Source organism: Carcharodon carcharias, chromosome 15 (genome assembly GCF_017639515.1).
Source record: "Carcharodon carcharias isolate sCarCar2 chromosome 15, sCarCar2.pri, whole genome shotgun sequence".
NCBI classification, from domain to species: domain Eukaryota; kingdom Metazoa; phylum Chordata; class Chondrichthyes; order Lamniformes; family Lamnidae; genus Carcharodon; species Carcharodon carcharias.
The window spans coordinates 106778529-106790188 of record NC_054481.1 but is presented as its reverse complement, the minus strand read 5'-3'; the positions used below and the strand labels follow the sequence as shown (position 1 = coordinate 106790188).

Genomic DNA, 11660 nt, shown 5'->3' with positions numbered 1-11660 from the left:
CTACTGTAACTCATCTCTGCCCATGTTTATGCCCTTAAATCCTGATTGCACATATTTATGGGACAATAGATGAAAATAAGAGCTGTAGAGCACTTTTAACTTAGCAAAGCCAACCCATTCTGATGTGTTGCTTTGAGCAATAGTAGGAGGTGTTGGGAAGCTGGCAGAATTGGGATCAAAGAGGAAGGTTTATGGCTGTTTTTTAAAGGCAGAAAGAGAGGCAGTGAGGTAGAAGAGCTTAGGAAGGGAGAGTGCATGAGGGTATGATAGCTGAAGACTGTAACATCAGAGATGAACTGGAGGGCTAAAAGAAGTAAAGATGGGAGCAGAGACACAGGGTGGGTTAAGGATATGTAGGGATTTGTAAACAAGCCATGGGTTTTTAAACCAATGGATTGGAAAAAGATCCAGTGAAGTTTGATGATGGTAAACAAGATGAGTAAGCAAGACTTTGTATAGAACAGGAAATGGGTATCAGATACCTTCAGAATTTACTATTTATAGAACAATAATAAAGAATAAATAAAATAACCTCAAAATGAATTTGAAAGTTAATTAGTTTTCTTTTTAGTGTTTAAATTTTAAGGAAATCATAGGGTTATTTCCTCTATGAGACTATTGTATTAATTCTGCCTGATGTCTGTTTTATTTCAGTGATCTCCTGTAGATTCAATATTGATGTGACATGGCAGGACATCCTGTGCAAGTTTTCGTTTATGGTTTGCTGGTATCCTGTGGGATTTTTGGAAATGCTCTGGTTATCTGGATTGCTGCCGACTCCACCCGAGAAAACCATAACCTCGCCTCCTCCAACCTCATCCTGATGAACATTGCAATGGCAAACTTGATGCTTTCCCTGACGAGGAACATCTTGCTTCTGACGTTTGATGCTGGACAGACTGTCTCTTTCTCTGATGTGGGCTGCAGGTTGATGATGTTCATCTGGACCTGGCTGAGATCAGCAAGTATCTGGGTCACCCTCAGCCTAAGACTGTACCACTTTGTCACAATCAGAACAAGCCGGAGCACGATGGAAAGTTTAAGTGAGAGGAGGAAGGTTGTGAAGACCCTGGTGGTGGAGTGGGCTTTGAGCCTGGTGTACGCAAGCTTTGCCCTGCCATACTCATCCAGCTCCAAGAATAACAGTACCAATAACTTAATGGTGATCAGTAGCACTATCAGACCTTTACTCGGCTGCGTGTGGACATTTCCAAATGAAATTAGCGGTCTTGCATACACCTTGGTCTCTGTCGTAATACACGAAGCAATCCCAGTTAGTCTAATGATATTTGCAAACGCTGCCACCTTGCTATTTCTCTACAGGCATTACAGAAAAACCCAGGATGTCCAATTCTCCAGTGGCCACGTCAACACTGAATGGAAAGCAGCCAAGACCATCCTGTACTTGATCTTGCTGTTCATTTTCTCTTGGGGCACCCATGTATTTTCAGTGAATTATTATAATTTTAAGGGTAGTCCCCGACACACTACATGTTAATTATCACCAGGTTCTCTGCCTTAGGGTTCGTGGGATTCTACCCACTGGTTGTGGCGACTGGTCACAGCAAATTAAAAAAGAAGATGAGTATCATCCTGAAGTGTGGGTGGCTGAATTTCACACAGCAGAAGTGATTATCCTGACTGCAGTGAGAAACGGCTACATAAAATGTGTGAATTTCTTGTTCAACTTTTCCAAACTGCACCAGTTGCAAGAATAGTAATTAGAGTTGTGGAATTCTTTGTTGACAGCTTATGTCTTATTCACAAATGATTTAATATCAAATACATGACCTCAGGTGTTCATGAAAATTATGGCCTGTCCCCGTCCTTCAATTGAGTAAGGCACTAAGTACCTCAGAACAAGAATGGGCCTCTCAGCCTCTTGAGCCTGTTCTGTCATTCACGTATGACTGATTTGTAGTTCAACCCCATTGCTAAAGTAACAAAAATGAATCTATCTCAGTCATGAAAGCTTCAACTAATCCAGCATCCACAGACATTTGGGGGAGAAAGTTCTAGATTTATGATATCTCCTCTAAATGGCCTGCCTCTACTCAATCATATCCTTTAATCATTTTAGACACATCCATCAGATTTTTCACAATCACGGAATACAAGCCAAGCTAATGCAACCTGCCCTCATACTTTAAACCTTTTGGCCTTGCTATTATTCTGGTGAATCTGTGCTGCAAGGCCTCCAAGGCAAGTATATCCTTCCTATGATGCAGTGCCCAGAACTGAATGCAGTTTTCCAGATGGAGCTGACCAAGACTTTATACAAGTGAAGTATAACCTCCTCTTCATTGTATTTTAGCCACCTTGAGAGAAAGGCTAACATTCCATTAGCCTTTTGGATTGCCCTTAATAACCGTCTCTTCACTTTTACTGATATGTGTACCCAGATCCCTTAGCTTTCCCACAGTCTCTCACCATTTAGAAAATAGTCTGATTTGTCTATCTTAGATCTGAAAGTGGACAACCTCACACTTGCCCAGATCGAACTTCATTTGCCACATTTTTACCCATTCACTTAGTCCGTAACTTCCAGTTCCCAGCTACACTATTATTATACCTTGCAACTTAGCATCATCTGCAAAATCTGATGTACAACTCTCGATTCCTTCATCCAAATCTTTGATTAATATGGTGAAAAGCTGTGGCCCCAACTGAGATCCACAGACCAGGGTGAACTAAGAACCATAGGGCGGAGAGTACAGACTTGGCTTGAGAGCAAAATGGACGGTATCTGATCGGCCACCACTTATATACACTGCCCAGTTTTCCTTTCCCTTGAGGTGAGTGGAGAAAAGGATGGGGAGTATGATGGGTGGTCAATGCCTATTTTACACTAAAGTTAAAAGAACAATCAAGTCTTAGACTCTTAAGTCTTAGGGCAGAATCTTCGGCTCGCTGAGCGGGGGCAGGGCCCGCTCGCCGAGGTGTAAAATGACACACAGTGACATTGGGCATGCATCCTGACGTCACTGTGCGTCACTTTGAGAGGCGCGCACCCGAGTCAACTGTGCGCCTGCCGAAGTGTCAAAGGCCTATTAAAGCCAGTTAGCTACTAATTAAAACAATAAAATTAGCGGCCTGTCCAACTTTAAGAGCCCATGGGCAGGATGAGGTTTCATGAAGGTTTTTAAAGGTTTGAAAAAATTTTAAATAAAATTCATAGACATGTCCCAGCTCATGTGACAGTTTCACATGAGGGGACATGTCCTAAAACTTTTTTCCTTTGTTAAAACTTTTGAAACTTAAACTAATCTCCCTGAGGCAGCTCTGTGCCTCAGAGAGATTTCTGTGTGTGCAAGAGCGTAGGCTACGACTCAGGCAACCCTGCGCCCGCCCCCACACAACCCCCCCAACTGGAAGAAAATTCTCCCCTTAGAGTTTTTGACTTATTGAGTGATATAATCTGAGGTTTTTTAAAACTTGCTCATGGGATGTGGGCACCATTGACAAAGCTGGCATTTGTTGCCCAACCCCAATTGCCCTTGAGAAGGTGGTGGTGAGCTGCCTTCTTGGTCACTGCAATCCATGTAGGGTAGGTACATCCACAATGCTGTGAGGGAGTTCCAGGATCTTGACCAAAAAACAGTGAAGGAATGTTGATGTGGTTCCAAATCAGGATGGTATGTGGGTTGGGGAGGAACATAGAGGTGGTGGTGTCCCCAAGTGTCTTTGTCCTTCTAGGTTGTAGAGGTCGGGCTTTGGAAGTGTGGTCAAAGGAGGCTTGGTGAGTTGTGGCAGCGCACCTTGTAAATGGTGGACACTGCAGCCACTTTCCTGGTAAAGGAGGGAGTGAATGTTTAAGTTGGTGGATGGGGTGCCGAACAAGTGGGCTGCTTTTTCCAGGATGGTGTCTAGCTTCTTGTGTGTGATAGAGCTGCACTCATCTGGGTAAGTGGAGAGTGTTCCATCACACTCCTGACTTGTGCCTTGTAGATAGTGGACAGGCTCTGGCGAGTCAGGAAATGAGTTACTTGCCTCAGAATACCCAGCCTCTGATCTGCTTTTGCAGCCATAGTATTTATATGGTTGGTCCAGTTCAGTTTCTGGTCAATGGTAACTCCCAGGATGTTGATGGCGGGAGATTCAATAATGGTAATGCTATTGAACATCAAGGGGAGATGGTTAGATTCTCCCTTGTTGTATGTTTCATGGTGGGTTTCAGTACAGAAGCACACAGTAGCAATGATTTATTTCCCTAGATAAGTCACTTTGTCTAAACCTCCTCACTCCCCATACTCCTGTTTTTCAAGTAATTACCTAATTCCCTCTTCAAAGTATTTTTGGAACCCCCTTCAACAAATTTGTGGAAGAGAATTCCTTATCCTACCCATCCTCTGTGTAAAGAAGGTTTTTTCTAACCTCCCTTTTAATTCTTTTCATGATAATTTGAGATGTGTGCCCTTTCACTGCAATTTCACTGAGAGTGTGCCACTATTCACCAGATTATAGCCATTTATGATTTTGAAGACATCTTTAAGATCACCTCTTAACTTTCCCAATAAGTAGTGGTGATACATTTTGCCTCGTCGTGCATTGGTAAGAAAAGAACAAAAATGGGGCTCTTCCCCCAATCACTGTCCATCAATTTTCATTGAAAAATGGATGCTTGGATATCATAATGACAGCGTGAGGTGCAGCTAAGGTGCCTCATAGTCGACAGTGAAGTGGACACTCTCACATAAAGAATGTCCAGTTGGACAAGATGGCAACGAGTAACTGGAACGTATTCTAATATCACAGAATCTTTACAGTGCAGAAGGAGGCCATTTTGTCCATCGAGTCTGAGTTAAAACCTCCAAGTGAAGCAAATTGAAGGGAAGGTGGAACAAAGAGAAAAAGGCTAAACAACAGAGCTCATTGTTGCTGTGCAATGCGGATATCACCATATACAGTGCCGTGTGCTTATTACTGAGTACAGTGCTTTTGTGGATCGCTGTACATCTAATACCATGCAGTTTTCAAAAACAGGAAAAGTGCCTACAAAATGATGCTGGATGACACCAGGACCTGAACCCTTAAACTACACATGTGACATTCCTCTGTACCATGGCGAGGTCAGCCAGGACACAAAGTCATTCAAGTCCATTTACCGACAGCGATCTCTCCGACAGTCAGTTCCGGTGTACTGGCTCCATGTCACATCAAAGACAACCTACATTTGAAAACAATTATGAAATGTTGAATATGTCCATGTGTAATTAGAATCAGCGGCTGCTGGACACTTTCTATTTGTCACAATGTTGGATCTGGCAGAGGTATCCTCCTCTCTGTTTAGATATGTATACACTGAGGAGCAGCTGTGATCCATGGCTGATTGCTTGTTATTCTGTGTCTCTGCATGATATAGAATAAAGAATAACTTAGTCACTTGAAATCACAGGTTATTTTGGTGCTTGTTGCATAATTGACATATATTGGAGATGTCAGTTCCAACTTCTCACGATATTAAATGTGCGTCACTTGTGTCCTTTACAGACTCATTCAATGACTTGCCTTCAATCTTGTGAACAAAGTAAAATGACGAGCAAATTAAAAAATCATTTAGTGCCAGGCAATACGATGAAACCATTGAAAAGAAATGGTGCTCCCTTTGAGCTGTGCTGTGGTGCCATGGTAACAGTGGGCAGAATTTTTTATCCTGTGGGCGGGAACGCGCCTGACCCAATCGGGAGTAAATTAGTGCTCGATGATGTCAGGCGAGCATCCTGACATCATCGCGCACTCGTGCAATATTTCGGTCGGTGGGCGCCGCAAGAGTTGGCAGCGCACCCACCGAAAATTAAGAGGCCTATTAAGGCCCTTAAACAAGAAATTAAGTAGAATTTTTCACTGCCCGTCCAATCCTATGGTAGGCGGGTGGGCAAACAGGCCACCTTTGCATTTTTTGCAAAACCTCATCCATGGGTGGGATGAGGTTTCCAACAGTAAATCAAAAAACAATCAAATTTTTAAAAACTCATTTTTAAAATGTCGCTCTTCATGTGACTGAGTCACATGTGGGGATACGTTTATATTTTTTGTAGAATCCTAATTTTTCACTTTAAAATTCTTCAGGCAGTTCTGCTGCTTCAGGGAGCTTTCAGTGCGCGCTCCCCCTGCACACGCGCAGACTTCAGCACTCGCGCTCCTCCCGCCTCAACCCCAGCAGCGCTGAGGCTCTCAGCACACGGTTCACGCTGGCTGGCCGTTAATTGGCCAGCCAACATGAAATCGCTGTCGGAGCCCAATCACGGGTAGCAGTCCATTTCGTGGCCCACCCGGCCCTCGAAGGGAAAATCTTGCCCAGCGTGTGTGTATAGCTACAAAAATATCTTCAAACCAATACCTCATCACAATTCATAAAGGATTCAGAAGGTTAGGGCCATGAGAAGGTAACACAACACCAACTCACTGGGCTGGATCCCATGATCAATGGCAAGCCAATAGCGCTCGCCACTGACCTCAAAGGAACTGCCAACAAAGATCAGGCAATCTTTTGTGACAGGAGGTTGAGTATAGCTGCCACCCTCTGATTCATCGGCAGCTCTGTGCAGGTGGGGCTTCCGCCCACAAGGTCCTTGATCCGGGGGAAGGCCCATCTCTGGCCTGTCAAGTGCCTGAGTGCACTTCAGCTGGTCTTCCCTAATGGGGCTCACATGGGGCTCCGGCTGGCTCTGCAGCCAGCAGGTGAGGCCCCCTTGCCCAGTTATTCTGTTTCTCTTTCCACAGAGGCTGCTCGAACTGCTGAGTATCTCCAGCATTTGGTGTTCTTACAACAGTTTGGCAGCTTAACAGTCATTTGCTGTTGTTATCCTGTAAATGATTAATTTCACAATGTGAAAATATGAATATTTGGGGATTGATTTTAATTCCCTTCCCCATCCACCTAGCGTGAACAGTGCGAAGAATGGTTACAATTGTCCACTTACCAGCCCACGGCCACACCATTCCCATCTGGTGACATTTTATCTTCACCAACTCTGAAGTGGGCCACTCCCACTGCAGGCAGGTGAAGGTTTCATGTAAATGTAAAAGCTGTGGCCTGGTGATGTAATCCTCGCTGAGAACTGATTTGAACACAGATTCAGGAGGACCAAGCTCAGTATGGCGGAAGTCCAACTAGCAGCCAGAAGAGGTCAAGGTAAGTTTAGAAGATGTACGTGTATGTGTCATGCTTGTGGGGCAGGAGGAGAAGGGGTTCCCCCCCGAACCCCCGGCCTCAAGGAATCTCTGGGTCTCCCCCCAATTGGTGATTGACCTGAAACATTAATTTGTTTCTCTCCACACATGTTACAGCTGCATACTGATCTGCTGTGCATTTCTGGCATGTTCTGTTTATCCATCTGCCAGCGGTTGGTAAGCGTGTGTGTGTGTGTGTCACAGAGCCATGGAGTCATTCCGGCACAAGGGATCGGGTCCATGCTAGAATGTGTGCAAGTATGTGCAAATGCACAAAGGTACAGAGAAAATGCAAATATACAGGACTGCTCTATGTTAAAATAGCATTTCCCACATGATTACAACCAATTGAGTGGAATTTCACTACATTCTTTTAATTATAAGTAATGTGCATACAGAGAACGTCAGAGATTTGCTGCCTGATCTCTGCTTAGCATCAATACCTTATAATTAGTTTGGGATGGAACGATTTAAAAATGAAAGTATTCAGCCTCTGAGTGACAGTGAGAGTGCTGACATCATCAACAGGTTCATTAATTGGATCGGAGCTCATCCCTGCTTCACAATAGTGCCAATCACACAAGAAGATCAATCTTTAGATTTCTTATTCTTTGGTTAAAAAATTGATTTACATTCTATTGAATGGTCTCCTTACAGCAGAGAGAAATAATTTGCAGCACTTGAAGAGGAGAAGCTATATTATGTTGAAAGATGGAGAAATTAATTGAGGTTGCTGTGAGGACAGTTTACTAAAACACACAGATGACCACTGCCTGCAGCCTGAGAAAATGTGATGTTTATCTATGGGAGTAGGCTGAGGATACCCCTAATTATGTTGGTGTTGTGCTGTTGGACAGGCCTGTAACAAATGAGTAGATGACATTGTTTTACAACTTAACACTCTCAAGGGATGCTCTTCGTAACTCTTCACAAACAGCCGGCATTTACACATTGTCTTCATGCAGAAAAACATCCAAATGCACTTCACAAAGGAAAGCAAATGGACATTGAGCCTTATTGGAGCTGTCGACCATACAGATGGCCAGAACAGTTGGGGTTTAAGGATATTTTTCAACAAAATAAAATAAGTTTCCTCTGACTGAAAATCAGGACCAAAGCTATTGTTTTTAGCCTCCCCGGTAGCCATATTTCTTGTCACTAACTGTATCCACATCCTTGATTACTTATACAGACTGAACCAGATTGTATGAAAGCTTGGCATTTGGTCTGACCCAGAGCAATACTTCAAACCCCACATCCTATTTATCAACAAGACTGCGTACTTCCATTTGCATAATATCACTCACCTCTGCTGAAATCTTTATCCATACTCTGCAGACATGATGGCCGAGAAACTTGGACTTAAGGGGAGCATAGGGACTGATCCCTGCACCTGTATGGTGAGGCCCAAGGTGCCCCTGAAAGATGCCTCGGGCCTCATTTACATCTGGATGGTCAGTTGGAATAGGTATCTCATAGGGGAGGTGCAATTAAAAATCAGGCGAGGAAAGGAAGGGAGGGTGGCTGGGGAGGGGGACAATCGGTAAGGCCAGGCGACAAGTTGGGAGATAGCGACAGCAATCAGCAACACGGAGAGACAAAGGCAAACAACAGCAGGGTAACAGTGGTGGGGGTGGGGTATTGGTGGCAATCTAGAGGCGGGGTAACGACAGTGATCAGCGGTGGGGGTAAAATAGTGGTGAGGGAGCTCAAGGTCCAATATTAGGGTAGTATGTTTAAAAATAGTATGTTTTTTGCCACATGTACAAACAGGCGGTCTGCTAGGCCACATGCAGGCTTATTCCGGCTGCCTCAGAACAAATCAATCTATCAGTCAGGCCTTCAAACACGGATTAAGCTCTTATTTGCATCTGCAAAGATCCTAACACCTCTTTCAGGCACTGCTTGCTGATTTTTGTGCCATTTACCAGCAGTGCACAATCTCGCTCATTTGCCATACTGGAGGCTTAAGAGGCCATTTAGTGCCCATGAACGGGATCTGTGCAGCCAAATGTCTAGGCTGATTTCTCCAGTGACCTCCTTGCTGGGCATCCATTCTCCAACCCCTGAGCAAATTGCAACATGTTCAAACCTCAAATTCCTGTATGCTGTCCTGCACTCAGTCCTGTTTGTCCGTCGCCACTATTTTGAGTCGCCTACACTGGTTCCCTGCCTCCCAAGGCATTGCATTTAAAATCTTAATCTATAAATTTCCGGATCATCTTCTCCACCCTATCTCTGCCGCCATGAATAGCTACTTATCCATGCTTCAGATTTGCAAATTTAGACTCTTGTGCCGCCTCCCTTTATTATTGGTCACAGATCCTTCAGCAAACTGGGTTCTGGAATCTGTTCCAAAAACCTCCCAATTCACCTCTTCTTTTCACCTTTAAAAACTTTCCCAATACACCTTTGCATTTTGTCAACTCTCCTAACTTTTCCAACATGACCAGGTGTCCACTCGGTTATTCCTTTTATATTTTTTCTCCACCTCCGTGAAATACCTGGGAATATTTACCACATTAAAGGAGCTATATAAATGCATCTCATTGTAAAATAAACAGGTAATGACCGTTTTGGTTTGAGTCCCATTCCGGGACTTGATGACCACAGAAGGTGCATTCATGATGTGGCCAAACTGATCGATTATTAACCTGCAAATCCTTCCAATACACCTATGGCAGGTGGTGAGAGCAGCTCAGTCTCCTGGTCATCCAGGACCTGCAAGGGCAAACCACTGCAGTACCTTGCTAAGCATAGCCATGGACCAACACATGGAAGTCCATGGTACCTGGACAGAAATAGAGAAGTCTGTGTTACATAATACACAAATGTCTGGATTGAAAAGGAATGAAACTACTGTAACTGACTGGAGACAGGGACAGGGAGAGCACTGTGTCTTAGTTGAGGAGAATGGCATAGTTGTATTTAAGAGAAAGTTAGATAAGTGTATGAAGAAGAAAGGAATAGAAGGATATGCTGATAGGTCTCGATGAAGTAGGTGCAGGGAGAAGGCACGTGTAGAGAATAAACATCGGCAGAGACCAGTTGAACCACGTTGTCCGTTCTTGTTCTATAAATTCTATGTCATTCTATGTAAGCACTCATGTGAATGAGCTTGGGCCACTGTTGCAGTTTAATTTCATAATGTACACAGCAGCTTCCTCTGGAGGTACTTTGTACAAAGGTCGACATGCAGTGGCCATATAGCGGGGGGGGGATGGTTGACTAGTAATCTAGAGGCCCAGGCTAATTCTCTGGGTACATGGGTTCAAATCCCACCACAGTAGCCAGTGGATTTAAATTCAATTAGTGAAACCTGGAACTGAAAGCTAGTAACCGTGACAATGAAAGTACCATCAAGTGTTGTAAAAACCCATCTGGTTCACTAATGCCCTTTAGAGAAGGAAATCTGCCATCTTTGTCTGGCCTACATGTGACTCTAGACCCATGTGGTTGAGTCTAGGGATGGCCAACAAATGCTGACCTTGCTGGTGATGCCCACATCCCATGAAAGAATAAATAAAAAAGAAATATCCAGTGCATGCAAACAGGAAGCTCAGGAAAAACTCAGCAGGTCTGACAACATCTTTCAAATCAAATGACTCTTCTTAGAAATTCTGAAGAAGTCAATTGACTCTTTGGGACTTTGAAGAAGAGCCATTTGACTCAAAATGTTAACTCTGTTTCTCTCTCCACAGATGCTGCAGACCTGCTGAGTTTCTCCAGCACTTTCCATTCTTATTTCAGATTTCCAGCACCTGCAGTTTTTAGCTTTTATGCTAACCCAAGAGTTTGTTATCATTACTATCTGCCTGTGCCTCCTTAGAATATCCTCTTCTTTTGATTTTTTAAAAATAAAATTACAGTTACATAGAATTTTGCAATTCAGAAATGGGCCATTCGACCCAATAGGTCTATCGTGTTTAATCACTACATGAACCTCCTTCCAACTTATTTCATCTCACCCTATCAGCACATCCTTCAATCCCTTTCTCCCCAATGTGCTTATCAAGTTTCCTCTTAAGTGCATCCATACTAATCATCTGAACTATCCCATGTGGAGTGTGTTCCATATTCTTGCCGATCTGATTCTCAATGGATTTATTAGTAACTACCTTACTTTTACAACACCTGATTTCGGTCTCCCACACATGTGGAAACATCATCTCTACATCTACCTTATCAAACCCCTTCAGAATTTTGAAGAGCTTTATCACGTCCACCTCTCAGTCTCCTCTTTGTTAGAGGAAAGAGCCCTACCTGGTCAACCTTCAAAACGAATGAATAAAACAAATGAGAAACAAAATGACAGTGTTTCCTTGGTGGTTCAATCGCTCTATGGAATCACAAAGACCTTAGAGACCTTGCTTTGGGTTGTTTTTGCTGGTCGCAACTGTGGCAGTGGTAGGAGCCTTACAATTTGTCTCAGTGCCTTCAGAGCAAGCAGGGGATGATTAAATAAACAAAGTGCGATACATCAGTTA

General features: G+C 43.6%; 1 pseudogene; it reads left to right on the top strand.

The window, feature by feature from the left end:
• Positions 1 to 685: 685 nt before the first annotated feature.
• Positions 686 to 1632, top strand: LOC121288443 (annotated as a pseudogene).
• Positions 1633 to 11660: the final 10028 nt, after the last annotated feature.